The 23023-nt window shown below is 33.8% G+C and overlaps 1 protein-coding gene across 1 annotated transcript in view; it reads left to right on the top strand.

Annotated features, from left to right (window-relative positions):
* The first annotated feature begins 1861 nt into the window (after nucleotides 1-1861).
* Nucleotides 1862-23023, top strand: part of LOC118188735 (uncharacterized) — a 75657-nt gene continuing 54495 nt past the window's right edge. Inside the window, exons 1-2 of the mRNA XM_085823745.1 lie at nucleotides 1862-1990; nucleotides 2095-2290. The gene's annotated coding sequence lies outside the window, so the exon portion shown is untranslated. The remainder of the gene's footprint in view (nucleotides 1991-2094; nucleotides 2291-23023) is intronic.

Here is a 23023-nt window from a genome sequence, read left to right as displayed (position 1 = left end):
ACCTTCAAATAAATCGAGCCATAATTACTTCATTATTTAACAATATTTATCATTAATTTAACACTACATTATTTCTTTATTAATCTCGAAATTAGGGAAAATAGTAACCTTATTTTTGGCTTAAGCAGGGGAATTCTTTTTGCTCCTGAAGAAGCGGGATCTGTGTCTGAGTGTTCTCAAAATCGATAAAACTTCGTTCAAAATCTACGTTAAAATGAAGCTTATGATTTGCATGATTTTGAGTTTTACAATGTCGTGCATCTCTTCTATTTTACTGAATTTTAATTCTAATGATTAATTTCATTTTATTATTGTATTTAATTATTTTTGCTCTTCTTTCCTGACGATCTTCCATAAGGTCCGACCATTCTGATTTTAAAAATTAAGCCTTGTATTATGTTCTTGGAATTGTTTTGTTGTTGTTGTCGTTACTGTTGTCACTTATGGTCACTTGTCTGACGTAGTCAGCCCAAGACCACGAAATTCCTCGTGGCAAGCAGCCACGAGAAATTTCGTGGCTGCTTGTCACGAGCCACGCCAATTACGCCTGCCGTTGGCAACAGCCTTGAGCACCATAACAAGTGACAGTGCAATTTAGCTCAGCCCCCCTCCAATTTTGATGGAGAGCACCACGGGGCACGGGTCCGAAGGTCTTCCCCCTCTCTCCTTTCACCAAACCACACGACAGGACTTTCCGCTTGCCGCATATTTAGAGTACCGCCATGCCGCACCGACACTATACATTTACAAACACCCATGCCTTATCCGGGATTCGAGCCTGGGCCCTTCGGCATGGCATTCAGCGACCCTAACCACTACACCGGTTGGTTGTACCCCCAATGTATTACTACACCGGTTGGGCTGCTGGAATTGTTTTAATGCATCTAATAAACGTGGATTTAAATTCAGTCTGGAATAGAAAAAATCATTTGAGGAGAATGCGTTTTTTGAGCTGCTGGATGCATCAAAAACATTCCTTAAAATATCTCAGCCGAACAAACAACCTGGTTATTCTGTTACAATCAGAGAACTTCGATTCGGTGTCCTCACCTACATACCATTTTTAAATGCTGCGTTATGACCGTATGATGCTGCTGATGGAGCAGTGTATCATTTCTCAGCCTTTTAACCAATTTATGAAGTTTCGTTTTTTTTTTTTTTTTTTTTTTTTTTTTTTCCCACTGACATAATTTGTTTTTAAATCAGGAGAATTTCCGTTCCATGGCAATTTGCCTTCATATCACCTTTCTTTAAATTTAAAGGTTCTGTTAAAATTCTCTAATATATCAGTATTCAATATCTAATTTTCCTTTCCTTATTCAATTTTTCTAGTATTCAATTCAATATTATTCTGCTTCTCGTTTCTAAAATTTCTGATGAGATCCAAAATTTCTGTACTTTTAATTTCATTCTTGACTTGAATTACGACTTCCATAGCGTTTACAGCTTACCGCTGTCACGGCAGAAGTGATGTCTTCTATTTGTACCCATTCCAATCGAATTTCAGTGGCAACTAACGAACCGAATAAATAGCCTGTGTATTTTCCCGTTATAAACCAATGAAACCCCTAAATGAAAGGTCTGTTCGAATAAATAATGCAGCTTTACTATTATTATATTTATCATCAGATTTATTAAACACTTTTATTTCTTGGCAAAGATAAATTTCTGTTATTTGTTTACGGGGATATCGTATCAATAATGCTCTACTCAAGCTCCAGTTTGAATCTGTTTTGAAATCGTCATAGGTGATCTATCTCAAGCTAAAAACAAGTACGAGCATCAGCTTTCTGTAAACATCATCAAAAATCAATATGCGCTGCCTTGCGCAGCCCAAGTAAACGACGCGGAGTCACAAGGCCTATAGCAGAATGTTGGTATTCAAAAGGAACCTCTAGTTACAGGAGTGATGAGCGTGGTGGTGGAATGCTGACAGATTTATCGCTTAGCCCGGGGCTCAAAGGTGATATCCTGACAGATTTATCCCTGAGTAAGTTCCCCACAAATGTATGTTACACTTATTCTTACTCAGTTACGTCTTATTCTTACTCAGTAAAAATGATTTCGCTAAAATCTTTTTTTTTTCCTGCTCAGACAAATGAAGCATTTCCTGTGGCATCTACTTTCTATCGCCTGGTCGTGTGTTGCGCTTTTCGGAGTTATATTCTGATAATTTTTTTGACAAAACTTAAGGATCTGCCAACCGTGCTTAAGGTGGAAGGAACTTTATTTTCTTTGCGTTTTTTCTTAACGAAAGTACATTTTCTCCCGAGCTATGTATGGGATTAGGGTAAGCATTGTTACTTTTATACTAGATGTAGTATTTTTTTATAAAATTTTTACTGTTTTAATTCGTTTTCTGTCAGATCTAGCATTCTGTTTTTCCTTCTGGATAATAATAGTAACAATGATATGACAGAATTAGAGACATGAATTTGTATCTTCCCTTCAGTGCAGTGTAGGGCGGCATTTTACAAGCCAGATCAATTTTATTTGCTTTAATCATCTAGCATTTTAGCATTCATCCTACCAAAAGCTGATAAATCTGAACTTAGATTATACCAAAAAAAAATTTGAATTTAGATTATTTCTTTTGGCTGAATTTCCCGTTCTCATTTCATCAGTAGAAAATAAGATAAGAATACATGCATTGTTTTGTTTTCTGAAAGGTAAATGGATAAGAAATCACACAAACAGAAAAAGTAAATCTAGAAGACAATATTAAATTTTCAAACATAAAAAATAATACATATCGATGGGTGAAAAGGAAAGCTCTTCTGTAAATTAGTTTAGATGAAAACAAATGTTCTAGCATGAGACTAATGCCTCTTAAACAAGTTTTAGAAGGCATTAATTGAATAAAAGCTGAGCCATTCCCAGTTTTAAAATATGCAAATCAGACTGTTTTTACGTTTTAATTCGAACTGCAATGACTTTTTTTTTTTTTTTTCCCCAAATCTTACAAATCTTCGAAAATGCTATGAACATTTTGATAAGAGAATGACTTCAGTTGAGAATTGCAGAAGCATGGGAAAAAGGTTGAAAATTCGTGGTGTAACAGAATTAAAATATTTGAATTAAATTTTTCAAATAAGAAATATAGGAAAATAAATGTTTTACTAACGTAGCAATTTAGTTTACTCTCCTTACTTACTTTTTTTACTACTTTACCTTTTACCTCTCTTACTTACTTTTTATGTATCCCTCATTTGCCAGTAGCAACAGAAGGAATACTTTCAAAAGAATAACAAAAGTGAATAAAATAAGAAAAAGTTTACAAACCCCTTTAAAAAATAATTTCTATCCAAAAAGAAAAAATTGAAACATTTAAGGACTAATTAATTTAGAAAAAATTGCTAAAAATAAATAAAAGCACTTCCAGCGATTTTTATCTTCATATAGGAATATGTGTATTTAGCATATTAAGTAAATGAAGTACCTATATGTAAATTGCATATTAAATAACTAAAATAGCTGAATATAAAGAGTAATAAATAAGTAACTGTATAGCTGAAGAGTTCCCACCCTTTCGACCCCTATTAAAAAAAAAAAAAAAAAAGTAAGGGTGCCCCCTTACATTTTTCTCCGCAGTATATGTTATGTTTCTTCTCTGTAATATATATCATGTATCTTCTCGGTTTTCTTTATATAAAATAATATAATATAATATAAAATAATATATAAATAATTATATAAAATAATCATAACACAAATAATTGTGTATACATAACTGAAAGATAACAATTATACTACGATTATGAAAAAAGTTTTTTTTTTTTTTTTGTTTAATCCCAGTACACGGTACACGCGGGATTTGGCGAGATTATGATGAGCAGTAAACGCGGCATTTATGATGAAAAGAAATCGCATTTATGATGAAAAGAAATCGAGGCATTTTGGTGGTGGCGACAATTTTCAAAATCGCGCTACCGTATCATAGGCTAAGAATATATACTATACACAGACGTTTTCTTTCCTAGGGTTTTACTAAAGTTAAAAAAAAAAATAGTTATTAGAATTATGTTTTGTTATTTTTTGCATTCTTATCATTTTTAATTTTTCAAATATAAACTAATAATGAGACACAAAATCACAGATTTTAATTGCCCGAAAGTTCGATTTTAATTAATGTGATGTCTGCGCTTGATGTAATGATGCAGTTTTTGAATATTTAGCATAAACTTGCTTAACTTAATTCTTAAGTCACTTTGTTCAGAAATTTCAACCTATTCCTTTTTTTCGTAGTAAGTTATTGATTAAAGCCTGCTTCCACTTAGCAAGAAAAGTCATTTATGCTGGTCAAGTATCAGATATAATTCAGGAATATTTCTCTCGAACAACTTTTAAATTATCTCGATGACAAAACTTAATGTACCGAATGCACTAATGAAATGTGTTTTGAATAAAACTTGACTTTTTTGTATGATAAATCTTCATATCAATAAACAATTAATTATCAATTTTGGTAATACATTTTTGTAATCAACGGTATTTTGACTATGCCGATCAGTTGCTTGTGCATATTCGCCCCTTGATCATCGCTGACCCCCCTAAAAAAATTATTGACCCCAGAGAGTCTATATCGTCCCCCTGGCCTTGTTGGGAACCCCTGATAAGTTGTTACAGTCTTGACATTTTTCTTTTCATATTTCTCGGACATACGTTGCATTCATGTATGATAATAAGATAATCTTGCAATAAAATATTCTTAGAGAATAAAGCAAAAAAAAAAAAGTATGAATTTAGTATTTTTTTTTTCTTCAATTCTTTTTTTTTTTTTTTTTTTTTTTTTTTTTTTAATTTTAATTAATCCAAAGGGGCTTTGTCCCTGAGGGACTATTGTTTTCGTTTTGCGATTTTGCGTCGAATCACTCCTTTCGTCCGTTTCACGTTTCAAACAGTTACCACCAAATAGTATCGCTGCTCACCAGCGGCCGAGCGGTAAAAGCCGCTGAACACTGGTAGTTCGGTCCGGGGTTCGAATCCTAGCGAACGTGCTGGCTGCATGGGCGTTTTCGTGGTTTTCCCCATGTGTAACCAGGAAATGAGGCAGTTTCCCTTAAAAAGACCTCCTCTGGGCATCCCTCCCTTTCCCTGTAGTGCCAAAGGGCGGAGCACGTAATAAGTGAAAAATAGTATCGCCCTGCATTATATTTGAAGAAATTAAATAATGAAGAACCTCCATAAATGTATTTATGTTTCTCGCATTGTGATAAAACAACGGTAGCTAGAACCATTGAATTTTGAATGACATAATCCTTCTGAGAATGTGGGCATCTGGAAACCCAAATTTGAAATCTGAAATTTGTTTTATTATCGAATTCATATTTAGTATGACTTTAACGAATTTTTGATTAACAAACTCAAGGATTTCAAAGTGAGCAACGGCAACGTTGTACAGAAAAAGCATTTTTATCTCCAGCGCGTGAGACTGTGTTTCGGAAATTCTAGATATGCTCAATTTAAAATTATTTTGCGATATTGCTCTTGAACTGAATTTTATGGCTTAAGTGCGAAGAACATTATATTTAATAAATAAAGGTAACACACAAAGCGTTAAATAAACGCCCCTTTGAACGTAATTTAAAATCTGAAACCTTGGGTTCATAATTTGATTCTGAACGGGGCTGGACTTGCTCTGCATTCCAAATAGGGCTTTTTCTCTGAATTCTGAATCTTTTTTTAGAATATTAATTATTTTCGAAATTTTCCAGTCTTTTCTGGTTCTCTTTTTCTGCTAATGTCTAGAACGGTATCTTGATGTATTAGTTTAATTAATATAGGAGACTAGAGTTCCACAGCTTACTGAGTTTACTCTAAGCTCATCTAACTGCAAATTTCCGTTTGATATGTATCTCAGCAAATTTCTAAGAAAAGACATATTCGATAATTTCGTAATAGGTGTTAGATGCAGCAGATTATTTAAACGAGAATTAACAACAAAAGTCTTCTTTTCAGATCCATCTTTAAACGTTTTTATAGCTGCTTCGTAATTTCTATTCGTGAATGTTCCTTTGATTGCATTCGCAGCTGATCCGGTTAAATATAAAGTTAAATAATTGATTTGTCTACGTTGATTGCATCTTAATTTCGGTGGATGGCAGATAGAAACTGCAAATTTCTGCAAATCGGCGAAATCGCCATCGAATTTTCTTATTGCTAAAGAAGTTGATTTAACAGACGGTTTTTAACCGAAGAATAGGGTCGCGCAGACGGTGTAGTGGTTAGGGGAACCTAATGTAGTGTCGAAGGGCCTGGGTTCAAATCCCGGAGAATGCATGGATGTTTGTAAATGTATAGTGTGTGTGCGGCAAGAGGGCATTCTAAACATGCGGCGACCCGAAAATCCTCTCGATAGGTTGGTGGTAGGGAAAGAGGGGTGGGCGACCCCCGGACTCGTCTCCTTCTCCAACACAAACACATTAGTCTCATTAATCTAATACATTTAGTTGGATCAAGCCATCCATTTTATATTTTGTTTGTTTCTCTAGTATCCAATATATACATATATGCATTGTATCTAATTTATAACTTATAATTATTTTGTACTATATGGGTTCATAGCTTCCTTGTGCATACAGTAGTATATTTGTTGTATTATAACGAATATATAGTAATATGATTTGTGTCTCTGTAATCAGTAATATATTTGTTGTATAATAAGGAATATATAATAATATTTTTACCCTATATTTTTTGTTTTTATGTAATTTTCCTATTTCTGCTCTCTATTTAGTATACTATTCTGATGTGGAGGTAAATCGTTCCGAACCATAAGGACTCCGTAAAACATAATCCTTGGTATATTTTTTTGTTTTAAAGAAAGTAGAGTGTATATTTTATTCTCTACAAGTCCTATAGGCAAATTTATTATTCTCTATTCAACAATTATGTAACTTCTAATGTATGTAGCTATAGTTTTATAATAAGTGCATTTACTTTGGTCATTTGAGTATACTGATTTTAATCGATTCACTTATAACTATTTGTTTAGATAAAAGTGTGAACTTTGTATTTAATTCATAACGGGATCTATTAACCCTGTAAATTGTAAATTTTGTATTTAATTAGAAATGTGCTCTGTTAATCTTTTTGCAAAGTAACCTCTTGAAACTGTTTAGTAAAATGAACATTTAATAATATCCAACAAATAGGAAATGTAACTGTTAAGCTAAGTAAGTCATAACAAACAGCTGTATTTAACATCCTAGCATCGAAAATTTATAGTATTATATGTAAAAATGTCTATGTGAAACTGTATGTATATGTGGCACTGTAACCTTTTGGAGAATTGTGAAAAACGCCAACCTGCCTCCTAGCTGTAATCATGGATAACGGATATTAGATGTCATCTGCCAATCTGATAATTACACCGAGAGACTCATTAGTCCTAGGGTCGGTGGTGATTTTAGTAGTGTTTCCGTGGTGCTGTCCTTCAAAACTTGGAGCGGAACCGAGCGAAGTCGTACTATCACCTGTATGATGCTCAAGGTCTTGCGAACGACAGACGAAATCTTGCTCTCCTCGCCACGATGAATTTCGTGGGCTTGTTCTGATGTTAGTGTGAGACATGTGAAATAAGCCACACCACCGCAACGTAGGGATAGGTTTTTCCTGTGATCTTTATATATCTGGTTTGCATTTGTCAATACCACCGCCACATTTAAATGTACAAATTATCAGTTTTACATGATAGTCATCGCATTTAATGACTTCACTTAACATTTCTTTTATTTCTGTGATTTTGAGTTTTGGAATCTATTTTTTTTTTTTTTTTTAACTGCTCAAATTTCATATTTATTCTTCCTAACAGTAATTCCAACTCTCCTACTTCTATGTCATTTTCTAAAATTTTAGTGTAGATTTTAGAAACAGATTTCGTTGTAAGAGATTTAAGCGTCGTTCTTTTAACACTGGTAATTTACATTTCGATATTTGGTTCTATAAAATCTCAAATTAACTTGATGTTTCGTTGAGCCAAATTTTCTCTTCCGATTTTACATTAAAGCAGAACTTAAAGCGCAAATAATTCTTTAAATTTAATAGCATAGCCTAGTGGTCTTAAACTCAAATGCAAGTAAAAGCAGCTATATTGACCTCCCCCTCCTTTTTTTGACCAAACTGAAAATTTTTTAACAAAACAAATTTTTAACTCTATTTTAAATTTTATTTACTAAATATTTAGCAAACATACCTAAACGGTAATAATACTGGCTCAAAAATGAAAATAATCCTATTTAGATCAATTATCTGTCTGAAATCTAAAGGTTGAGATCTGAAAGAAATTTCTGTTAATTAAAATTTGTGATACAAATGTATTGAGAGCTAATTACTAAATTTTTAGACTAATCTTTTTTTCCAGATAATTTTAATGTGTTAAATTAACCATTAAATAATTTAATTAATCTAAAAATAAACAAATGGCGAAAACCTTTAAAGTGGGATGAAACTTAAGAATAAATAATGAGACAATCTATTATCTTTCTTTTATTTGTTAAATTTTCCTTTGATGCATACAGAAAGAAATAATGTATTTGTATGTAAATAATTATAAACTTCTTTATTTCTTACTACAGTTTTCAGCTACGTCATTTCATGGCATTTCGATTCCGATAAAGTTTCCAACCATCGAGACCTTTTTTATCAGACTTATTAATTTTCAATTCAGGAGAAAAAAATTGTTCACTTCAAAAATGTACTCCCAAACAAAGCGATTATTCTTATAACAAGAATTAATAACTGAGGATATTTATCTTATGGCAAGTACGAAGAAAGGTTAATCAAATCTGCATCTTCAAATCTTTGAATAAGATTTATGTTAAGTGTAAATTAATTAGCTCTTTGTAGATTTCTTATGTTCTATATTCTCACGTACATTTTTAAAGGTAATGAAAAATAATGTAAAACTGGACTCAAGAGCATAAAAAAATCTTATACCTTGCTTCAAATTCTTGTCATAGTAATGCTAATTGATTTACAAAATATGTATTCGCGAGCCGCATAAAATTGGTTCGAAGGAAGCATGCAGCTCACGGGCCCCCAGTTTGAGACTACTAGTGTGTGCTATTCGAGCACGAAATAAAGAAAATTATTCTCTTATTGTTTGTATCATAAATTTCATTGACAAAGGATAATCAAAGCAATAGAGCTTACCCTAAGATCTCGCTTTCTGAGACCATATGCATTTCTGTGGTTATATCTAAAATGTTCATCAAATCCTTCTTCTGTTTAACTAGTTAATTAATTTAATAGAATCAACAACCAGGTCTAACTGGATTTACGAAATTTAATTCAAGAACTATTTATGAATTATACAAAACAAGAACAAGCTTATTCGGCGTGTCGGCATCATTCAAAGTCATCCAGGCATCTCCAGTAACGTGTTCGCTCATAAGCGACCCTTATTGGGGATTCATGTTGATTAATATCGGAATCTACAACAAAAGTGATTACCAAAAGAAAAATAATTAAATGGGCAGGTTTAATTGTATGAATGTTTCAATAAGAAGTAATAAATGTTTTTGAAATTACAAATCGATAATTATACAGAATGTGTAATACAAGGTTTCCGTAAGTAATTCTCCGCACACAAAATGTCCATAATTTAAAATATTATTCGCTTAAAATATTTCAAAAAATTAATTCTAACTTGAATTTTAACCTAAGTACCTCTTTCAGTATTCGCTATTTGTCTGATTGTTTCGTAAGACCATAACAATGCAATTACCTCTTATGGTCCGCTTGTATTAACCTCTTGCATTCAAACAGACTGCACCGCACCATGAACATTTGGAAAAAATCCGTTCTCGCGATTGGTCGCAAGGCAAATGATATCCGAGCACTAAGCAATAAAATGACTTTCCTATACAGTGCTTTCATCAATTTGGTTTAGCTGTATAACAATGCCAGGTGAAAAAAAAATTAGATGCACTTTTTTGGCAGACGACATTGCTATTGATGTAGCAGTAAAATTTAAATAATACTTTTGTAATCAAAACTTTGAAGGCTGATTGTTTTTTGCCTGTCTCCATTTATTTTGAAACCTAATTTTAATGAGCAACAATATGACTACTGTATATGCGTTGTTCAGTGACCAAATATAAAACGTATCTGAAAAATCCTCAAATCATTAAATAAAATTTTTTGTCACATGCGACCAAAAATATTATCGCATCTAAAAATTTAAACAAATTTAAATTTAATTTTTAACAAATACGTATAAAAGTAAAAAAGCAAATTTAAATCCTAAAAAAAGGAAAAAAGCCAAAATAATTTAAAAAAAAATGTGCAAACATATAAAAGATTTAATACTCGAACTAATCTACAATATCATTTAAATTCAGAAGCATAAGCAAATCAAGTGCAAAATCTATCCATGAAAATAAATTTACTAATTTAATAAATTAAAATTAAATTAAACATTTTTTTTTAAAAAATGCATATGTGAATGACCGTTAAGTAGGCAGGAGACAGACTTATCAAGGGGAAGTTGCCTCCAAACCTAACTCTCCAATCATTCAATTCGTGTTTCGTCATTCATGCAGGCAAGGCTTAAAGTCAAAACCAAAAGTAATTCCAATAAAGTGGTTCCCTTAGAAATTAGCCATCAGCGGAAATTTCATGACCAAGAAAGGATACTCTTGGTTGGTCAAAAACGCATTTGGAAGGATTAAGACTGACACCGTACCTTTGAAAAAGTTCAAGAAACTGTTCTCAAATATGATAGGCGTTCTTGCTCTGAAGAGGAGGCGATTAAGACGTCATCAAAATAAGGTACACAAAAGTCGAGGCCGTTTCACACCTGATTCATTAAGCGTTGGAACGTTTGAGCAGCATTGCATAAGCCGAAAGTCATGACCGGAAACTCAAATAGTCCAAAAGGCGTAATAACCGCAGTTTTTGGAATATCAGCTGGGTTAACGGGTACTTAGTGATACGCCCGCTCAAGATCAAAGGTTGTAAAAATATATTTTCCCTCTAACACTTGCATACAGTCTTGAATGTGCGGGACTGGGTAACGATCAGAAATTGTAGCTGCATTTAACCGGCGATAATCGCCACTTACCATTCCGTTTCCGAACTAGATGGAGCGGACTGGCCCATGAACTTGTTTAAGGACGGAAAATTCCCTGTTCCACCATGTATTGAAATTCCTCTTTGGCGGCTTTAAAACTTGTCCGGAGGTATGCGCCTTGGTTTAGCGGCAATTGGAGGTTCTGTAGTTTCAATATAATGTAGTACATCGTGCTTGGGTTTGGAAATACCCATAACTGGGCGCGTGATTGTAGGGAATTCTCAGTTGGTTGTGAAATCTATCAAACGGCGATTCTTAAGATCGACAAGCAAAGAAAATTTTTGTAAAAAGTCAGCGCCAATAATAGGACTTGAAACAGTAGCAATAGTGAATGACCATTGGAAGTTGCGGCGCAATCCTAAATCAACAGATATCAGGCGTTCACCAAAAGTTTGAATAGAAGTTCCATTTGCTACATACAATTGTAACATGGTAAGGCGCTTTTGTTCGTGAGAATGTGGTGGAATGACAAAAACATCAGCCCCGGTGTCTACAAGAAACGTTAAGCCCGAATTCTTTTCGATGACGAAAAGGCGTACAAAATTCGAGCCGCTGTCGTTCACGACCTCGAGCAACGACCCTTCTCGTTTCCCTATTCGTTATACCGATACGGTGGGCGGCATTTTTTGCCTTGTTTCCAAATTTGTGGTGGTAAACACAAATACCCGGAGGAGGGCTTTCATAACGTTTCCTCAGTGGGCTACGAAGTGCATTTCGACCACGTGATGTGGAGCGGTTGCGCTGATAAGGTTCAGCTTGGATGGCTACTAATTGAGCAACTTGTTTGGACAAATCATCAATTTGAGCCTGTAACGCCACAATACCTGGACCAACCTGCACTGCGTGTATTTGCGCTGGAATGGCCAGCTCGTGAATTTTATCAGCAATTTTGGGAAGATTCTTAAGTGGCTCGCTACTGGCCGCTAAAATGGTTTGCATGTTAGATGGGAGTCTATTCATCCATAATGTTTTAAGAATGTTATCCATTAAGGTTACCGGTGGCTAAGTCTGAAATTTTAGACAACAATTCAGAAGGTCTCATATCACCCAACCATAATTCCTGCAACGGCTGCTTGATTTTAACTATTTCGGATTCTTCATAAACAGAAATTAATCTTTTTTTTTAAAGATTTGCATTTGTCCGTCGTCGGTGGATTAAAAATTATTTCACGAGCTAATTGCAGTACCTATGATTCAAACGCGGCGATCGTGGTATAAAATTGAGTAATGTGACTTAATTTAAACTGCACATCCAATTGAATGAACCATAACGATGGGTCTCGGCGACAAAAAAGCGGTGGCTTAACTGCCACTCGCGCCAATTGTGAAGCAGCATCAATGTCAACCACTTTAGATCAATCAAATATGCACAATAATAATATGTATAGAATATGCACAATAATAATATGTATAGAAAAATAATCAATATGTATATAGTGACACAGTTTTTTGGTACTTGAAATCAGAGAAATTGGCGGCTGAAATGCAACAGACGATACATATATCCGCTGAAATTATGACAGAAATATATTGACTCACCGGAATGCGGCATAACGCTTGAAATGACAGGAAAAATGTCTTACTTGCATCTCATCACACTGGATAACTTACTGCTGCTCAGCATTTTGACATATAAACTCCATATTCGTACAACATTGAAGGTTGCTATTCGTAATAAATACGGATCATCAATTATGAGAGTACAATTTTTTGAGACAGGTCGTTAAATTATTATAACAATTTAATACAATAAATATTATTTTGTTTTTGGTTGCTATGGGTTACCAGACTAGCAGAGTTGAGTTGTAGTAGGCAAGTTCCTATATATCTGTATATTAAACTTTTAATTGTTTAAAAACTGTACTTTTTAAAAACACTTCTATAAATATGCAAAATAAATAACACCTTTTTAACTAATTCTAGATCATCGTATGTCTGAGTTTTCCGCCGACATAGATGCATTTCCGAATCCAAGGCTAGTATAGTTAGGTAGTGACTATTCTTAATATATTTTTGAGTATTTTGATGGCAGATTCAGCATTTTATTATTATTTGCATTATTTTCTTATTACGAATATATTCTATACATTGTATTACTGAAAGTTTTTTTTGTTGGGGGGGCGCCAAAAAGGTATTTTGTCCCGGGCGCGAGTTATGATTGCTACGCCACTGCAGCTGACTAAGTATGAAGCCTCAGCTGCTTTCTACTTTTTATGGTTCGGACCATAAAAACTTTTTAATTTTGAGTTCGTCACTTTTTCGAATAAATAATTGAACGTATTTGTCTTTAAAATCGCCATGAACCAAATGCCTATGCATTTTAGCTGGAGCCAAAGAGCTATTTAGGAGAACTTTGCTGCATGTAACATACTGAAGATTACCATTATTATTTATGAATCCTGAAGACATATGACTTTCACCGAACTTTCTAAGCTTTCTAGTAACTGTTTCGGCTTGATTACTTGTAGAAGCCTATAACTGGGTAACTTCTGCGGTAAATATATAGGTAGCACTCTCATTACCATTCCCATCTTTAGCAAAACAGCTAATTGTTAAGTCCGAAGCAGAAGAATCACGTTCTGCAGTAGAACGTTTTAGAGTGCCGTTTTTAAGCCACCTTTCCATCCTTCAACAAAATTTTGAAAATACGCAGCTACCTTTTGATAATAAATAAAAGTAAATTATTAACAGCGGAATATCAAACACAAATACACTGTTAATACAATAATTTCTGGGTTTTAGAACTTTATAAGGTATTTATCCAGCCTTCCTAGCGTGCCTTCATGGTGTAGTGGTTCTGCACTCTGGGCCGGATTCCAGAGGTCCGTGCTTCGATTCTCGGCGAAGGCGTTTGCTCATTTTTCATCTCTCGGACTTTTCCAATTAACTTGATGTCTCTACAGTGGCACCCGAACTAAAAGGGTATTCAAATAATGAGAAATAAGTTGGTTAATCGATTAAAGCATGCAGAGTATGCCTAAGAATGTCTTTGTGGATAAATTGCTAAGAAATTAACAGCATTCATATTGCACACAGGGAAAACTAACCAATCTGAGCCAGATATCAAACCCCGAGGGAACTGCCATTAATAAGTTAGCACACTATACAGAAATTTGTATTTCTGTTTATATATTAATTGTTTGAATAAAAATTTGTCTGTTTATGTGTTACGGATTGTGTGTGCGTGTAAACAGGATTTATGAACTGAAAAAACAGAACCTGGGGCATAAAAGATGGGAAAACTCGTGCCGATTCAACAGCTTTTTATTCTCGAAAGCACATTCTTCAGTTATGCAGTGCAATGGGAACAATCTACACGATCGTTTTTCATCATATTTGTGCTTTTCTATACCTTCATAACAATTAATTTCGGGGGAGAAATGATAAGCAAATAGTAACGTGTTGGCGGAAGAGTAGCGAGATGGAAGAAAAAAGAGATAATGTATCCAGATTGAAATACCCAAAATGAAGAATGATATAGTTTGACTTAAGCTTCTTTTGATTAGTAAATTTTACGTTTCGGTTCCTAGATTTGATAATGTTTCCGGCTGAAGCCTTATGTAAGTGTCTACGTCATTAGCGTTATGCAAGTATCAGATGACATGGATTAAAGACATATAGAGTGATGTATTATAAGCACTTACTATTTTTAGGGTATAAACTTGAAACAACCACATTAAAATAGAAAGGACTATCGCAAATTAAAGTTAGAATTTTAATTTACATATTTTGCCTTACATATATAAATTTTTTAATATAGATTAAAAAATATTAAAACATTTAAAGCAAAATTAATTATTTGAGCTATTTGGCTATTCTTCCAATGCTCTATTTTCTGAGGGAGTGGGAGCATACACTTTTAACTTTGTAAAGTTGCGCGCCTCCAACCTGCACGCAACCAAAGTGGTGACTGATGAAAATGGAAATTAGACAGAGTCCTGAGAAGGGTTTAAGTCCCTTTTTATTCAACTTTAGAAATTACAAATGCGTGCTCTTGACGCTCACAAACTACGCCGACCCGGCGGTAAAATAAAAATAAGAAACTAAAAAGAGATAATAAAAAGAGACTAACTACGAGGCTCTCTAAACGTGACTAACCTCACCGCGTTCTAAAGTACCGCTGATAATTCAGCAAACTCTGAATATTACGTTGAAAGATTAACAATTTGCCTAGGCAAGCACACAGGCCGAAACGCGTGGTTCTTCAATTTCTGACTAACTACCTCCGCGCTCGTGAAGTAAGAAAAGCACACTTCGAACTCGTTTCCTTTCTATTTAACTCAGAATACTTCCGCTGATAATTTGAATCCTTGCGCGTTCTACTAAAATTTACATACTCTGGCATTGGCAGTTCCAGGGGAAAGTAAGGCTTGACAGGAAAGATAGTTTAAACTTAAAATAAATGTTAGTTAAAATAAATATAAACCCTACAACTTAACTAAATTTAACGCATGTGTATAAAAGAAGAACTTTTCTCCTTGTTTGACTGGCTATTTTTATATATGTTACGGTGAAACACCGAAATCTGGAGAATGTCGACTTTCACCGGTGAATGTCAACATTCACATAGTCGCTTGGTGTATGTCCGAAATATTTTCCAAATACTCTTATTTCTGAGTTACACCGGTAAATGTCGACATTCACCATGTACTAATAGTGAAAGTTGAACATATAAGAATATTATATTTTCTTCTCCGTAATTCAGTCGCGAAAAAACGCACTTGAGACTTAAAATAAGAACTTAAGAACATAAGAACTTAAAACACACATACGTTCAAAATGAGAAAAAAAAATAATAGAAAAACTTACTAAATTATGTGATTCAAATCTTATTTAATGCAACAACTTAAACTATTATGACACTGAATTTCTTTTGAATTGCACAAGAGGCCCTTGCTTTTTACAACTCCATTTATTTGTGGAACACTTTCTTTTGCAGTGACATATCTGTGATACATACACCAGTGAGGGTCCGAATGTACAAGAATGTAATGCAATATTCGATATTTCACCGACGTATTTGGTGAATGTTGACATTCTCCGGTGAAAGTCGACATTCTCCAATTTCGTCTTTCACGGTAACATATACACTCTTTTGCAAAAAAAATCGAAGCACCAAGAAGGACTTTTGCGACCATCATGAAATTTGGTATGCAAAATCATCTTAATCGAATATGCAAATGATTAATGTTTTTTCAAGGCCAATGAACAGGAATTGCGATCATAGTGCGCATTTCGCTAAGTATAAAACCAGTAACAGAAACGGAAAATTTATCTTTTCTTGTTGCTGCCATTGTACGAGTAATTCCGTTAAGAAGCAACTAAAGATGCCTTTACGACGATACCGAAGACCTTACAGACAGCTAAACGACTTCGAGCGTGGTCGCATTGTAGGGTTGCGTGAAGCTGGGTGGCCATACCGAGTAATAGGCCGCCACCTGCAGCGTACAGATACTGCTGTGCAAAGATGTTGGCAGAAATGGTTGCTACAAGGAAATTGCCGACGAAATGAAGGCTCTGGAAGGCCAAGGAACACAAATGCGAAGCAAGATAGCATGATTGTTCGCAGGGCCCGAACCGTCCCAACGGTATCGTTGTCGACTATTCAACGCACTACAGCCACGTCTATACCTCCCGTGGTACAGTCCACCATCTCACGGCGCTTGTCTGAGGCTCGGATACGTTCACAGAGGCCTTTAAGACGTTTGCCTTTGACCCTACAACATCGGCAGAGTCGTCTGGAGTGGTGTCGCAGCCGATCATCATGGCTGACATCGGACTGCCATCGTATAGTGTTCAGCGACGAATTTCGCTTCACTCTAGAAGCAGATGACCATTGTGTTCGTGTCTGGAGAGGACGGGGCCAGCGCTCCCAATCAGCCTTTGTTTTACAAAAGCATACAGCCACACCCTGTTGTGATGGTGTGGGGCGCTATTTCTTATGACAGCAGGTCTTCTTTAGTCATCCTCCGTACATATTTAACAGCTCATCAATATGTTGATACCATCCTGCAGCCGGTCACATTACCCTTTACGACACGTCATCCTGGGGCCATTTTCCAATAAGGTAATGCCAGGCCACATACTGCTCGCATATATCTGGACTGTCTCCGTGCGTTTGATACTCTTCCTTGGCCAGCAAGATCACCAGACCTTTCAGCAATCGAACATATCTGGAACATGGTAGGCCGCCAGATTCGGGCACAACAAAATATCGTAGATCTGAAGTGACAACTGATGAATTCCTGGCAGAATGTGTCGCAGGATGACATTAGGAACCTCTACCACTTCTTGACTCGACGAATTCAAGCATGCATTGCCGCCAGGCGCGGTTTGACCAACTACTAATTTGAACACTCAATTGGTGATTGTAAGCCGTGAACAGGTACTATAATCTTGATTTTTTAATCATTTTATTATCTGTGTATGAGATATATACATATTCAATTTCATCAAAAACAACCACTTCCTTCATGGTGCTTCGATTTTTTTGCAAAAGAGTGAAAACAGTGAAGTTCATTTAAACAATCCATTGATATGTATGTATCCTTATTGGTCTATTTTCAGCAGTTTAAGTTTAAATCAGATTTTATTATTCTTTAGACAAATTCCCAGCAATTTTACTGTTTTCAAGAATTGATTTTTTCCCCAGACTTTCGGAACTGCCTGCGAAGCACAGATATATAATGCAAATGAAATAATCTGAGAAAAATGGCAGAATCTTTTAAGTGTAAAATTTTAATTCCTTAAAATTTCATTTTTTGGAAGTCTTTTTGTTGCTATGAGTTTCGACTGAACTTATCATTAGTACACATTCATGGAAGCCATTGTATCTATAATAAACCCATCACATGTCAGTGCGTTAAAAATTGTAATGCACATGACGCTCTTCATTATTAATGATAATCATTATAATGCTAAAATCGTAACCTAGCGCTGAAAAAAATTTAAACAAACAGTATGAACTTAAGCAAAGCCATTTCATTCGCTAGAGTAATTATGTCACCGAAATACTTATCCAATCACGAGGATGCATTTTCTGCCCAGTACAGTTTGATCAAATGCGTCTTTTACTAGGCAATCATAAATTAACATCCATAAACCATAAATTATAATCGCACATCAATATTACGGACGTCAGGATAACTATGGACTTGAATTATTCGGTTAGTACTGATATCTGCTGTATTCAAAGAAATATAAAAATTGTATTGCAGTTGAATGTCTCGAGATTTAACGATGTAGCATTGTTCTGAAATGAGAGAAAGATGCGGTTAATTGCAAGATTTTTTAAAATATTATAAAGTTTACTCTTTATAAAATGCGTTGAAAGATTTTGAACAGCAGTGGCTAAAGAAGAAATCTAGAATTTAGATTAAGAATTGAAGGCAATGATTATTGAAAGTTATACAAAACTGTGTCATGCATGTGAGAAATTTATGGTAAGATATAGAGAGATCAAACTCCTGCGTAAATAATTTCGACGGAGAAATATTCATAATACTAAAGAAGTGAAATATTTCAATTATAATTATACCCAAGTTTTTAAAAAAGATTTGGTTATTAAAAATGGTAATTTCATATATTTAAATATATTTTTTCTGCAACGGCGGGCCCTAGCCGTTTATAGGTGCTGCCTCTTGCTATCCGGTTGCATGTGTAATCTCCCTTTTATTTTTTGTTTATTATCTCTTTCTTTAAAATATACTGGACTCGCATTCTCTACATTGATTATATATTCTTTATGAAAATGAATATTTAGACAAAATAATGCATAAGACAATTAACATTATATAACATTACAGAACTAATTCTAGAATGGCTACTAAGTGGAAGGCTATCAAATACTGCATTTTTAAAGTAAATAATAGAAGCATATTTCTATCGTAGCTATATGAGTACTGAATAATATGAGATTATAGTATAGTTAGTTATACGAGAATATCTGAAATATTTTCACAAGCATACACATAATGTTTCAATACTTGGGTTTTCAAAGCAGAAAAAGTTGTAAAATAATACACATCCAGAAATAAATGTCAAAAGTAGCTAGTTATCTGATTCATATGTAGATCATATGAGCAGGAATGTGATATATTAATACATATATAAAATCGGATCGAAAAGTAATTGCTCTGCGTTTTCGCAATAGACGCACATTTCTCGACTTTTAATGCTAATTTAGCAACATAACAAAACCAAATTAGCAATCAGATACCAAACAAATATAAACACATCTTAATCCCGTTTTCCCCCATGTATTTTCCTTTTCTTCCTAGCACCTATTCCCCACATGATATTTACTTCCGTTGGCATAATGAAATGTCGCCCATATCCTTAAAGGAGCCAAGTTGGCGCAACCAAGGCTGTTCTCCGAACCTTATCCGCGGTCTCTTTCTTACGAAGGCACTTAATAGATTGGCCACCGTTGCCTCCTATGAAAAGGACAGACAAATTACATCCATATCTTTTCCAGGACTTGTTCCAGTCCTGAACACTTCCCTGTCTGGGTGACACATTCAAATATTAATTCCTCTTTTCATGATTAACCCTCTTCCATTTGTGTTATCTCAGTTTCTGGTTTTGATTCCTGAAAGTATTTGGTTTAATCAAAATCAAATCAGTTCACGGTTATTAATTTCTGCCAATGGCTCTCACCTCTTGTCCTTAAGATTGCTTACATTCCGATATTATGACCATGCGATCTAGGAGTTTCTTAAAATTAATCACTTCTCTTTTTTAATGCTGTTTTGTGTTAAAAAAAACTTATTTGGAAATGCCAAAAATTTTTAAATCATTAATTTCTTTAACTGCTATAATGACTTTTTCATTTCCGTAAACTTTCTCGGTCCTGTTGACTTGCTTTACTTTTTTCTTTAACTTCTTCCATGTACTCATTTCTGTTTCTGCCCACATTTTAATAATTATGCTACCGATGTAGTTGGTATGATCAAGGCCAACTAGAAATCTAGTTGGCCTTGGTATGATACCAAAGGCATTTTGAAATGTTTAACGTTTATGTATAAATATAACTTTCTAAATTTCTCTTAGAGCTAACTGCTTTCACCATGTACTGTCATGAGGATAAGAAACTTTTTGCCACTTCTCGAAATGAAAATTTTACTTAGTAGCTTGTGTATATTTATCACCAGCGGGATCAGGATCAACCAAGGAGGTTATCAGCCACATTAGGTCGGAAGCGGTCAACAAATATATCATGAACTAATGGCAAGTAGCAACAAAGTCAGAATAATATAAATACCATAATAAACTGTTTCTGGCATTTACTTATGAAATTAGCTGCTACACAGCCGGAATGATTGTTACATCTTTCACTGCATTCACCCATTTTATCTCGCTGAGCAGTTTCCATACAAAACTTTCGTCCTCCCACACCTCCTACCACATTACTCCTCTTACTCCTCCTTCCAGATTCTTATCAGAAGTCGAATAAAAAGATGTTTCTACATCTTGACAGTCGAGAATAAAATACGATCTTGTCTGCGTATTTCCAAACCCTACCCCACTTTTCGAATTTTTGACGTCACGGAAATATCGACTAGTTTCACCTGGCAAAACGCCTACCCCACTTTTGACTACTACGGCGCGCTTTCGAAAGAATTGTGCTGCTAAATAGTGCGTTTAGGTGCGATTGTGAGATTGTGAGATAAATTGTGAGATTTTCGCAATTTAAATTATTATGAGTGGGAATTTACGCAAAATCTTTAGTGAATGGTTATTGTTTATCGCCGTAGTGTATTTGAGGAAAGAGGAGAATAATTCACTGCTGATGTATACATAACACTATGAAAAATCTGGAAGGTGATACTCGGCAATAAATGTGCTGCATTTCATCGCAAAATTCAGCGTCGCCAGTAAAACAAACGAAAGTGTTCGAAAAACTTATCCACTTCTGAAACCACTATACAAAAATTGTATGTGTGCCTATACAGCAATTTAAATTTAAAAAAAAAAAAAATTGCAGAAAACTTCAGATCAAGGAATAAGAATTGCAGTGCCTCTATGTGCTTAAAAACTACGAAGCATTCTGCAGACTTTCGTGCCAAAATCAAGGTTGACAAATAGATTAATACATTTTATTGTTTAGTGCATATATTTCAAAATTATTAAAATAACTTGAACAGTTGTTTAATTGCTTAAAACAGCAATAAAGTTCATTTATAAAGATATACAAGGAACTTCATAATTCATTGCTTTGGTGAACAACTGAAATTTACCAAATTACCTAACTTTATAACATTAAATATCTTCGTAATGCTCTGTTTTATAAAAGCTTAACTACTTCTAAAAGCTAACTACTAACTAAAAGCTTAGCTACTTACTATTCATTTGTTATACATTAAAATATTTTCTGATTTATTTACTAAATGCGTAATCAATCATCAGGATCATTAAATGTATTAAGAATTTCATACCTGCTTGTGCAGTGTGAATGCATGTTTGTGTAATGAACTTTGATTTTCATCAACGAAAAAGAAATACAATCTCCGAATAAATACTTTTTTGTTTTCCAGTTCCTGTGTTTAGCTGTAAAAGTAAATTCACTTCAAGTATGTGTCTGTGTAATTTTGACGATGTAAATGCTGAAACGTATGTATAGTAAAAACTAAAAAAAAAAAAAAAAAAAAAAAAAAAAAAAAAAAAAAAAAACAAATATCCAGAAAGCTCTTGAAATTTTGGATAGCTGAGCATATAAAAAATGAAATATTGTAATAAGTGAATGGAAGAATAAATTACTAGTCTAAAATCATAAAAACAGTTCATCTTATTTGTATCAACTTGATTATCAAAAGCCAATATTTAATATTATGCACGATTTTGAAAAAAAATGTATGCTGCTGATCTTTGGAATATGATAACGAGTGATTTTTACAATGGTTGTTATGTGGATTAAGATTGCAAGTTGAGACTTTAAATATGAACAATAGTAATCTGAAAATTTGAAGTAGTAATTTTATATTCAACAATCTCTGCCAAATAACTTCCATGTTTTAAGTAATTAAAAAAATATTTTTAACCACTTATTATTAATTTTTTAAAGTACATTCTATAATTTAAATTTTATTTACTTTCATTTATTTTTTAATGTTTGCCATTATAAATTTCATACTATGTACTTTTTTAAGATTTCATAGTTATTTTATATAAGAAAGGGATTTATGTGCAACAGATATACAGTGAAAATCATTTAACACAAAACTGAGAGGACTGAAATATTTTTTCGTGTTAAAAAATATTGAAAAGAAAGAAAAAATATCTATCTATCTATCTATATATATATATATATAATAATCAATTAATCAATACTGTTTAGGAAATAAATTATATATATATATATATATATATATATATAATTTATTTCCTAAACAGTATTGATTAATTGATTATCTTTTTTTATAATCTTCTATGTTTATTTACACTTTACTTTGATTTCGATTTCATAATGACAATTTCCAATGTTTAATTTCTACAAATAACATAGTACTCAAATACATAAAGATGATAGTGTCGGGGACGGTTACTCGAGTTTTACAGGATTTCTCTACAGTAATTGATTTTTACTCCAAATTGAATTGACTAAAATGCTTCATGAGAATAAGTTCTTTGAGTAGCAACTATTCGCGGAAATATTTGGCCTGACTAGAATTGCCGGTTTGGCTTTAACTTATAACTCGAGTAAAGACGAAACACTTTCATATTTACGTATTTTTATCAATTATTGTTCATTGAACGGGAGTTGGTTTGTTCCCCTTGAAAAGTCAACTAATTTCCGATCAATGACAATAATTACATGTTTTAATTTTTCCTTTTACAATTGTAATATTATTCTTCTTGATGATTTAACTCCAGTCCCCGTTAAAACATTATTAACATTTTGCTTTCAAATTACTTCAAAACATCTTTCAAAATATAACTTACCAGTATGGA

The sequence above is a fragment of the Stegodyphus dumicola genome, chromosome 9 (assembly GCF_044657685.1).
Source record: "Stegodyphus dumicola isolate Sdum_Otavi_A_Nest chromosome 9, ASM4465768v1".
NCBI classification, from domain to species: Eukaryota; Metazoa; Arthropoda; class Arachnida; order Araneae; family Eresidae; genus Stegodyphus; species Stegodyphus dumicola.
Note: the sequence above shows the minus strand (reverse complement) of the source record. Positions and strands in the feature narration are given on the sequence as shown.